A 12,332-nucleotide genomic window follows, 5' to 3' on the forward strand; every position below is an offset into this window, starting at 1 on the left:
TCCGAAGATCTCTGACAAAACATTGACTCCCAGGAATAGGCTAAGATAGAGAAACTCTCCTAAGAGCTTGACATATTTGGAACAAAAAGTCTTCAGTTCCCAGCCATTTTCAGGCTGGTCACCTGACGTCCTCTGAAAAATCGCATTCCCTGGATGATGGAGATCAAGAGAGAGTGCTTGCTCACAAGTCAAACTCTCAAGGATATAAAACACGACAAGCGGAAACCTCATCTGGTACCCTTCTTTATAAAAGAACAACACAGAAAGACAAATACAAAGGGGGAAAAAAACAACTATTTCTGGAGGAAAGGTATCAAACAATATGAATATTCATAACAAAAGAACCAAAAAATATACCAGAGTCACTACACCCAAGACTAGTCACACAAATCCTTCTCTCCTATTCATCAAAATTTTGCAGAGGAAAAAGAGACAGCGATTTTTACCATCCACTCAACCAAGATTCCACAGAGAGGCCTGGAGCCTGACTGGCAAGAAATTCTTACCCTTTTTTCTGGCTTGTCAAGTCCTGGGTTCCCTTCACTGTGGCTTCTGGAAGAACAGATCCGCTTTGGTGATCCCGCTCACAGCACAAAACTTTAGGGACCAACGTAAAACTTTTCCTCTGTCTCCTGAAGTTTCACTGAAAAATCACCTCACAAAAGGCAGATTAATTGGAGAAAAGGCATATAAATTTTATTAACATGTACACAGGGAGAAACACACACAGAGTGATTATCCATCCCCTAATGGAGTTTAGAAGCTTATGTATCATCTTGAGGTTATAGAAGGAATGGGGGCTTGGATCCTGGCAAAACAGGTTATGGTAGCAGGGACATAAGGAAACACCTAAAGACAATGTAATTATGTTTCTCCTCATAATTTTTATGCTTGAAACATTTATCCCTATGATGTTTGCCAAATGGCATCTATATCCATCATTTGTTCTATATTTAATTGGAATTCTCAGGTAAGGAAGAGATTTCCTCTCTCCTCTGTTTATTTATTTGATTATTTATTTATATCAGCACAGACTAATAGATTATCGTTTTATTCTACCTGCTTAAAATACAGTACTAAACTGTCCTCTATTTGTCCATTGAGAGCCCTTAAAGTTTGTTCCTAGTCTTTTTTTTTTTTTTTTTTGAGACGGAGTCTCGCTCTGTCGCCCAGGCTGGAGTGCAGTGGCCTGATCTCAGCTCACTGCAAGCTCCGCCTCCCGGGTTCACGCCATTCTCCTGCCTCAGCCTCCCGAGTAGCTGGGACTACAGGCGCCCGCCACCGCGCCCGGCTAGTTTTTTGTAGTTTTAGTAGAGACGGGGTTTCACTGTGTTCACCAGGATGGTCTCGATCTCCTGACCTCGTGATCCACCCGTCTCGGCCTCCCAAAGTGCTGGGATTACAGGCTTGAGCCACCGCGCCCGGCCTTTGTTCCTAGTCTTTTTTGACAGATACTCTTTTTTTTTTTTTTTAGACAGAGTCTTATTGTCACCCAGGCTGGTGTCCAATGGTGCAAACATGGCACACTGCAGCCTCGAACTCCTGGACTTAGGCAATCCTCCTGACTCAGCCTCCCAAATAGCTAGGACCTCAGGTGCATGCCACCATGCCTGGCTAATTTTTTTATTTTTATTTTTGTACAGACGGGGTCTCACTTTGTCTCCCAGCTGGTCTTGAACTCCTGAGCTCAAGCAATCCTCTTGCCTCGGCCTCCCAAAGTTCTGAAATCACAGGAAGGAGCCATTGCACCTAGCCTCTCAACCTTTTTTTTTTTTTTTTTTTAAGGAACTTTCTACTTTCTGGCACCACAAGATATTCCAGCTGCTTTCTGTATTTTCCCTGCGTCAGCCTTGGAAAGAGCCATTTTTCCAAAGAGCATTGATTCCTTCTATAGGAGAATGGTATTTATAAATTCAGATTTGGAAACCAGGTGCAGTGGCTCATGCCTGTAGTCTCGGCTACTTCAGAGGCTGAAACAGGAGGATTGCTTGAGCCCAGGAGCTCAAGGTCAACCTGGGACACATAGCAAGATGTCATCTTCAAAAAAATAAAATAAAAAAACGATTAAAAAAAAAATCTGGGCACTAAGTATGCTCATTGATACTGGAATCTCATTGCTTCTAGGCCCTCTCAGCAGATAGAGGTAAGAGATATATGTAGGCCAGGCACAGTGGCTCATGCCTGTAATCCCAGCACTTTTGGAGGCTGAAGTGGGCAGATCCCTTGAGATCAAAAGTTTGAGACCAGCCTGGCCAACATGGTGAAACCCTGTCTCTACTAAAAATACACACACAAAAAATTTAGCCGGGCATGGTGGTGTGTGCCTATAGTCCCAGCTACTTGGGAGGCTGAGGCAGGAGAATCCCTTGAACCCAGGAGGCGGAGGCTGCAGTGAGCTGAGATAGTGACACTGTACTCCAGCCTGGGCAATAGAGTGAGACTCCGTCTCAAAAAATAAAAAGAGACAGATGTGGAGATATATACACAGACACATAACCACACACATTTACATCTATTTCTATATCCATATGCCTTTCTGTATGTCTGCTTTGTGTGTGTGTGTGCGCGCATGTGTGGGTGTATAGAGAGAGAGAGAGATTATACTGATAAGCCCCATTTCAATCTAATACCATGGAGTTCTAGCCTTCTCCCCTTCCTTGTCTGTAACTCCTTTCTTAAATATACATTTTAAAGGCTTTAGTTTTTTACGATGCTGTTTCTCTGTGTGAATTAAAGGCTCCTGATACACACTGTGAAACTGCTTTTCAGAAAGATCGTGTGTTCCCTCCCTGCACTGTAAGAAAGTGCCCATCTTCCTGAATCCTCACCAAAGATAAATTATATCACTTTAGAAAACTTCCCAACTTTATAAAAGGACTTCTCTTTACTATTTTAAATTACTTTTTTTTTTTTTAAACTACAAGTGAAGCTAAACCTCCTCTCTACCCTGACATTACTTAGCCATTTATATTTCTTCGTTCAAGACTAACTAAAATTTGTGTTCGGTCCAACTAGCTTCCAGTTCACCTTAGTGACTAGATAATCCTAAGAAGTATTTGAGAATTGAAAGGTGATCTTGGATAAGTGCACAAATTATAGGCTAAAATATAATATTATAGTACTTTAGATGTTTAGCAAAAGACAACAGAAACTTCCATTAGAAGATAGTGATTATCTTTTTATTTTATTTTATTTTTATTTTTTTGAGACGGAGTCTTGCTCTGTCAACCAGGCTGGAGTGCAGTGGCAAAATCTTTGCTCACTGCACCTCCCAGGTTCAAGCAATTCTCCTGCCTTAGCCTCCCAAGCAGCTGGGATTACAGGCATGCCCTACCACGCCCAGCTAATTTTTGTATTTTTAGTAGAGACAGGGTTTCACCATGCCTGTAATCCATGGTGGCTCATGCCTGTAATCCCAGCACTTTGGGAGGTCGAGGCAGGACGGTTGCTTGAGCCCAGGAGTTAGAGACCAGCTTGGGCAACACAGCAAAACCTAGTCTCTACTAAAAATAATTTTAAAAAATTAGCCAAGCATGGTGGTGCACCCCTCTAGTCCCAGCTACTTAGCAGGCTGAGGTAGGAGGATTGCTAGAATCCAGGAGTTCAAGGCTGCAGTGAGCCATGATCATATCACTTCACTCCAACTTGGGTGACAGAGTGAGACCCTGTCTCCAAAACAAACAAACAAACAAACAAAAACAGGACCCGGCTTATCTTAACGTGTACAGGACAAGAGGAGGCTAGAAGTCGTCCCACTGCCAACCCCAAGATGAATGCATATTTGACTTCTTCCTCTACTATACGTTTACTTTGTCTTACATAAACTGCAGATTTACTGAGCATGAGACAAATACAGAATTGGCTGTTCCTCCATTCCATCCTTTTCGCATACAACATGTGGATTCAGTGAGAAATAATCAAAGCCTTAAAAGACTGTAACCACTTACCTAATTTTTTCTACTCTCCCCTTTTGTTTTGTTTCCTCCTTCCCCATCCAGCCTGGTTTCTCCTTTTTAAAAACTGAATCCCTCAAAACCCTTTTTGGAAAAAGTGCAAGCCACAGATTCTACTGTGGGTTGTATTTTTTTTTCCCCCAGACACTTTCTTAACCTTGACAAAACAAACCTCTAAATTGATGGAGACTTTTCCCAGATACTCTTTTTGGTTTATAAGGCCCAGTTGGCATGATTTAGTCAAGTGCATGCATAAACGATCACCCAGCAGTTGTGCTCCTGGTTATACCCTTCAAGAATTTTCTCACAGGTCCCTGTGAGGACATGTTGGAGGATGTTCATTACAGTGTGTGAGTGAAGTTCTTGTTGTTTGAGGTGAAAAGGAAATGCAGACAATCCAAAACTGGAGTAAATACATACTAAGTGGCAGATGAACCACCCTGGAGCACTAAGGAGCAACTAGAAACAACAGATTAGATATACGAAGAGCAGCTTGGACGAATATTAAAAACATAATGCCAAGCGAAAAAAGAAATGAAACTAATAAAACAATATCATAGACATAAATTAATAATATATATACAAAACAGTCATTTTTTTTTACAAGAACATGTTTCAAAATGTATATTAAATGCCTTAACATGGTTGCCTATGAAAGAGAGGAGAATGGAATTGCTGAAAGGAGATAAAACTGAATATACAGATAAATTTCAAAAAGCAAAAGAGAGTCTTTGCATTGATGATAATGTGTCAGAAACTGAGAAAGTTGTTAACTTTCTGAATTCAAGGTGAAAGGAGGAAGGAAGGAAGGAAGGAAGGAAGGAAGGAAGGAAGGAAGGAAGGAAGGAAGGAAGGAAGGAAGGAAGGAAAGAAGAGAGGGAGGGAGGTAGGGAGGGAGGGAGGAAGAAAGCAGGAAGCAAACCCTGAGCTGTGCTTCCTTTAATCACAGGGCTTTGAACAAGCTGTTTTATCTATTAGAAATTTCTAATCACCACCACCACACACACACACACACACACACACACACACACACACACGCTGTTGACTCCTATTTTTCTCAATCTCAGTTCAATCATTATTTTTCTGGAAAAGTGGAAAAGCCTACTGTAACCTCCTTGACCAGGCCATTTTTCCTTATTATAATATGTCATAACACTATATACTGTCTTTTTTGGACATTAATTACAACTAAAACTTTTAAAAATGTTATATCTATTGATGTGGTTCTTTGATTTATATCTGCTTCCCACTAACAGACCATAAGCTCAACAAGAGCAGGAATGGCTCTTTTCTTTTTCTCAGACCCTGACAGAGTGGCTGATATAGAGTAAGTGGTCAATTCATAATTGTTGCATAAATGACTTCATAAAAGTATAAATGAATGAACTGAGAAGGGTACACATAGGAAAATGGAGTGGTGTTGCACAGAGAATGGGGGTAGGGGTGTGAGTTGAACTGTTTCTCCACCACAAGATATAAGGCTTGTGGTGCTGGACCTGGCCAGGTTATAGCAGCCAAGAAAGTTCTATAAAAATATATTATCAACTCCAACCTGATAGTTGACCTAGCCATGGAAGACCTCATTGGATCCTTGGTAGATCAGACCATAACTGGCACTCTTAAAAACGCTTCCTATCCTCCTGTAGTTCCATCTACTCAGGAGTCTGAGGCGAAAGGATCGCTTAAGCCCCGGAGGTTGAGACTACAGTGAGCTAGGATGGTGTCACTGCACTCCAGCCTGGGTGACACAGCAAGACCCTGTCTCAAAAAATAAAAAATAAAAAATAAAAAAATAATTTAAAAAACCTCTTCCCATCGAAAAGCATCAGGAATGAAACTCTAAGATGTATTCCTCCTGGTTCAAGAAATTCCTGTACAAGCCATCAGTCTAGCAGATCAAGTAATTTCTTTCCTTATCAAGCAGACATACTCAAGTCACCAACACAACAGAGGGCACAAAATGTCTCTATCTCAATGTTTTTCACACTATGCATGTGACCCATTAGTGAGTCATGAAATCAATTCCATGAGTCACAATGAACATTAAAAAACAATCAAACAGGCCGGGCGCGGTGGCTTACGCCTGTAATCCCAGCACTTTGGGAGGCCGAGGCGGGCGGATCACGAGGTCAGGAGATCGAGACCATCCTGGCTAACACGGTGAAACCCTGTCTCTACTAAAAATACAAAAAATTAGCCGGGCGTGGTGGCGGGCGCCTGTAGTCCCAGCTACTCAGGAGGCTGAGGCAGAAGAATGGCGTGAACCTGGGAGGCAGAGCTTGCAGTGAGCCAAGATCGCGCCACTGCACTCCAGCCTGGGCGACAGAGCGAGACTCCGTCTCAAAAAAAACAAAAAAACAAAAAAACAATCAAACAAAAGAATTTTTTTAAAGAGATAGGAAAAGAAATTCAAGATGGAAAGGCTGTGCAAATAGCCTCACAGAAGGTCTTGAAATTATTAGCCAGAAAGAAGAGGAAAATGATTATCAGGTTTACCACACCTTTTGTGTGCCAGGTACTTTGCATACATTATCTCTACTCACTTGTAGCATTGTTGCCCACATATTTATTTATTTATTTATGTATTTATTTAGAGATGGAGTTTTGCTCTTGTTGCCCAGGCTGGAGTGCAATGGCGCAATCTTGGCTCACTGCAACCTCCGCCTCCCGGGTTCAGGTGATTCTCCTGCCTTAGCCTCCTGAGTAGCTGGGATTACAGATGTGAGCCACTGTGCCTGGCCATTGCCCCCATCTTTAAAATGAGTAGAAGCTGAGTCTTTGTCCGTGCTTTTTGTCAGAAACCATTTAGGATGCAGACATTGAGAAAAGCAGGAAAGGGGGAAAATTCACCAGGAGTGCTAAGTAGGAGGGAAAGGAAAGAAGAGAGAGAAAACTATAGCAGAATGCAGGAAGATATTGGCCAAGCTGAAAAGGGAGATGACTATGAAAATATGAAAACAGTACTTTTTTTTTTTTCTTTGAGATAGAGTCTTGCTCTGTCACCCAGGCTGTAGTGTAGTGGCACAATCTTGGCTCACTGCAACCTCCTCCTCCTGACTTCAAGCAATTCTTGTGCGTCAGCCACTCAATTCCCTGGGATTACAGGCATGCACTACAATGCCCGGTTTATTTATTTATTTATTTATTTATTTATTTATTTTTCTTTTCTTTGACATGGAGTCTTGCTCTGTCGTCCAGGCTGGAGTGCAAGATCTCAGCTCACTGCAACCTCCGCCTCCCGCGTTCAAGCGATTCTCCTGCCTCAGCTTCCTAAGTAGCTGGGATCACAGGTGCACACCACCATACCCATCTAATTTGTGTATTTTTAGAATAGACAGGGTTTCACTATGTTGGTCAGGCTGGTCTCGAACTCCACCCGCCTCAGCCTCCCAAAGTGCTGGAATTACAGGCATAAGCCACCGCACCCAGCCATTTATTTATTTTTAGTAGAGACGGGTTTTCACCATGTTGGCCGGGCTGGTCTCAAACTCCTGACCTCAAGTGATCCGTCCCTCTCAGCCTTCTAAAGTCCTGAGATTGCAGGTGTGAGTCACCATGCCTGGACTTGAAAACAGTACTTTTGACCTAAAGCTAAAAGTAAATGTACAGGAAACAACTCACCCATAGAATGGAGAGTAAGAATAGGCTGGACCAATAATACATACTGTCATCCTGAGGTTTAAACTCTAGATGCGTGGGTCTCACACTCAAGTGCCCTTAGGGACTAAAAAGGCAGACAGATACTAGAGAACAGAAAATAACAGGGCCTATGGGGAACCACAGAGTGCATACTGAGCATATGCTCCAACCAAAGGCATTCAAAAATCAGTTAAAAAATCACACACACACACACACTCAGAGTTTTAACCAAATAAACAATTTCACTGACAGAGTTTAGTCCATGGTCCTCCAGTTTGTGCCTCTTTGACTGCGTTAAACTCTAGAGAAAAGAACTGACCATGTCAAAGAAACAAGTAACAGAAAACACCCAGAACAATCATAGTCCTTGAAATCTGCAACAATCTAATAGGGATACATGGGTCTATACTTAGGATTCATCTTAATTCATTAGTTAAATTCAATTAAACAAACCATTAAATATTTATTGATTATTCTTAGGTACAAAGTACTAACTAGGTTTGGGGGTTATAAAATAGAGTGAGTCACCATCTCTATACTTTGGTATTTAGTTCTCAGTTCAGGTCCTGTGAAGTTTTATGAATGGGCAGTCATAGAGGGTAAAAATAACCTTTCTCTTCTGCTCCGCAGAAAACTAATTCCTTATGGTATACATGACTTAAATCTCATCGTCGGCCGGACGCGGTGGCTCAAGCCTGTAATCACAGCACTTTGGGAGGCCGAGACGGGCGGATCACGAGGTGAGGAGATCGAGACCATCCTGACTAACACGATGAAACCCCGTCTCTACTAAAAAAATACAAAATACTAGCCGGGCGAGGTGGCGGGCGCCTGTAGCCCCAGCTACTCGGGAGGCTGAGGCGGCAGAATGGCGTAAACCCGGGAGGTGGAGCTTGCAGTGAGCTGAGATCTGGCCACTGCACTCCAACCTGGGCAACAGAGCGAGACTCCGTCTCAAAAAAAAAAAAAAAACAAAAAAAAACAACAACTCATCGTCATGATCCTTTGGCTTTAAACCTATTATAGCATTATAATGTTATGGGTTTTTTTTTCTTTTTTTTGGGACAGAGTCTTGCTCTTGTTACCCAGATTGGAATGCAATGGCACGAACTTGGCTCACTGCAGCCTTCGCCTCCCAGGTTCAAGCCACTCTCCCACCTCAGCCTCCCGAGTAGCTGGGATTACAGGTGTTCTCCACCACACCTGGCTAATTTTTGTATTTTTAGTAGAGACGGGGTTTCACCATCTTGACCAGGCTGGTCTCGAACTCCTGACCTGTTGATCCATCCACCCGGCCTCCCAAAGTGCTGGGATTATAGGCGTGAGCCACCGCACCCAACCATAATGTCATGTATTCTAAAACTGGCCCTCTTGTCTACCTACATAAAAACTCCTATTTATTTAGTGATAGGAAAATAGTTTATTTTTAAATTCCAGTGCCTACCCAGGTCCCAATATAGATGCTCAGTAAATATTCATTGAACCCCACTCTGGTGGTTTTAAAATATGTCCACAGTTCTTTGATACTCTTTCTTTCAAGAGGTGAAGCCCAATTCCGCTACAGTCGAGTGTGGTTTAGATTAAGTGACTTACTTATGACAAATAGAACAGCAGAAATGACTTTCAAGACTAGGTCTTAAAAGGTATTAGAGCTCTCCTCTTGCTCTCTCTTGGATAACGTGCTCTAGGGGAAGCCTGCTGCTTTGTCATGAAGACACCCAATTAGTCCCATGGAGAGGTTCACATAGTGAGAAGCTGAAGCTTTTTTTCCAATAGACATATGAATGAAGCATCTTGGAGGTTAATCCTTGAGCCTTGGTAAAGTCTTCAGGTGACTGCAGCCTTGACCAAGATCTAGATTGTAAAACATCCAGAACCAGAACAAACCTGCTAAGCCATTCCTAAAATCCAGACCCATAGAAAAAGTAATAATGTTTATCATTATTTTAAGTTGTCAAGTTTTAGGGCAGTTTCTTTTTTTTTTTTTTTTTTGAGACGGAGTCTCACGCTGTTGCCCAGGCTGGAGTGCAGTGGCGCGATCTCGGCTCACTGCAAGCTCTGCCTCCCGGGTTCCCGCCATTCTCCTGCCTCAGCCTCCTGAGTAGCTGGGACTACAGGCGCCCGCCACCGCGCCCGGCTAATTTTTTGTATTTTTAGTAGAGACGGGGTTTCACTGTGGTCTCGATCTCCTGACCTTGTGATCCGCCCGCCTCGGCCTCCCAAAGTGCTGGGATTACAGGCTTGAGCCACCGCGCCCGGCCAGGGCAGTTTCTTAAACAGCAATAGATAACTCATATACCTACTAGAACTGACACGCTAAATCATATTAGGTTTTGGAGCCTATCTTTTTCACTCCCTTTCCTCCACTTCCCATTTTTTGCCACCTCCAGAAACTAGCAATTCCCTTTCTTCTTCCCTGGATGTTAAAAAGTCCTAACTAGGATATTTGAAAGTCTTTTTCCCCCAATGGGCTCAAGAAAGAGATTCCTTAGGGGCAGATCCTTTTCTTCTTCTTCTTCTTTTTTGTTTTTTGAGATGGAGTCTTGCTCTGTTGCCCAGGCTGGAGTGCAGTGGTGCGATCTCGGCTCACTGCAAGCTCCACCTCCCGGGTTCATGCCATTCTCCTGCCTCAGCCTCCGGAGTAGCTAGGACTACAGGCGCCCGTCACTATGTCTGGCTAATTTTTTGTATTTTTAGTTGAGATGGGGTTTCACCGTGTTAGCCAGGATGGTCTCGATCTCCTGACCTTGTGATCCACCTGCCTCAGCCTCCCAAAGTGCTAGGATTATAGGCGTGAGCCACCGCACCCGGCCCCCTTATCTTCTTTTTGGTGTGACAGATGCTGGAGTAGATACTCTGGATCAGTTAGACTTCTCATCAGTCTCATGGATATCCACTGATTTTACTTACCTATCCATTTATTTGCCCAAGTGAATTTTAAGTAAGATCAGCAGAGCAGCTTGGAAAATGAAGGAAAGAAATCAGAAGCATAAATGCCACCCAAGCAGGTCTTCGGAGTATATGCACAAGTATTTCCAAATTTGTAACCAAAGGCAGGCAGGACTTGAACTTTGGTGATAGGTGGAGTACAGAGTTTTTGTTTGTTTGTTTGTTTGTTTGAGATGGGGTCTTGCTCTGTTGCCTAGGCTGGAGAGCAGTGGCACGATCTTGGCTCACTGCAACCTTCACCTACCAGGTTCAAGTGATTCTCATGCCTCAGCCACCTGAGTAGCTGGGATTATAGGTGTGTGCCATCATGCCTGGCTAATTTTTGTGTTTTTAGTAGAGATGGGGTTTCAGCATATTGGCCAGGCTGGTCTCGAACTCCTGACCTCAGGTGATCCACTTCCCTTGGCCTCCCAAAGTGCTGGGATTATAGGTGTGAGCCACCAACTCGGTCTGGAGCACAGAGTATTATTAATAAAATAAGTAGGTAAACAGCACGGTATGGTGGTGTGCCCCTATGGTCCCAGCTACTCTGGAGGCTGAAGTAAGAGGATCACTTGAGCCCAGGAAGTCAAGGCTGCAGTGAATCATGATTAAGCTGCTACAGTCCAGCCTGGGCAACAGAGCAAGAGCTTGTTTCAAAATAAAAATAATAAATAATCGTAAATTTAAAAAATAAAATAAGTAGGATTGGCATTGTGGGAGGTGTGAGGATGATATACATGATACCTTAGATGTTAGTTTATTTGAGAGTTTCATTCCCATTCAGTTATACTTCCCAGCAGCTTTGGAATGGAGACCTAGAGACAATACATCCTTGTTTTACAGAACATTCTTTCACAGCGAGCTCCTAGCAGAGTCTGGTACAGAGTGGAGGGTGAGAAACTATTGCTGCTCAAAGGACTATCAGAAACTGTACATGACTTTGTGCATGGAATCCACTTTTCCTTCTCTAGGGATTTTGAAAGACAATGAATAAATAAAGAATGGCTCTGAACAATCAATGTAAGTAAAGAAACAGGAAATGTCATTTCTTAGCTTAATTTATCAACAAACATCTTAAATAGGAAAGAACGTGTATCACAACCCTAGGAAAATCCCTCTTTAATTTTTCCCTGACTATAACATTGCACATTAGGACAACAGCTTAAGGTACTTGACCCCTTATTTTTGTTGGAAAACTACTCCCACTAGTGGGACTGGCATCTTGTTACGTTCCCCACCTGGTGTAAACACAAACTTGGCTACACTATAATATCTAATCCTGCAAGTCATTAATTAAATAAAAACAAATTAAACACAGTTAATATTTATATCATAAGATTATTGAGGATAAAATGAAATGATTTATATCTAGGGAAACATAAAAAATACCTAAATAAGTGGTACACTGGGGTCCTCTGAATTTGATCTTGAGTTGAATCGTGTCCTCCCTCCAAAAAAAAAGATATGTTGAAATCCTATTCCCTGGTAACTATGAATATGATCTTATTTGGAAAAGTCTTTGCAGATGTAATAAAGTTAAGATGAGATCATTAGGGTGGGTCTAAGGATTAAGATCCAATATGACTAGTATCCTTACAAGAGGGGAAGACAGACATGTGAAGATACAGGGACACAGGGAGAATACTATGTAAAGATGGGGGCAGAGATTGAATTGATGCATCTACAAGCCAAAGATTGCCAAGGATTGCCAGTTGTCACCAGAATCCAGGACAGAGGCATGGAACAGATTCTTCCTCAGAGACCTAAACATAAACAAACAATGCCAACATCTTGATTTTAGATACCTTG

This window comes from Macaca nemestrina, chromosome 9 (genome assembly GCF_043159975.1).
Source record: "Macaca nemestrina isolate mMacNem1 chromosome 9, mMacNem.hap1, whole genome shotgun sequence".
Lineage (NCBI taxonomy): Eukaryota > Metazoa > Chordata > Mammalia > Primates > Cercopithecidae > Macaca > Macaca nemestrina.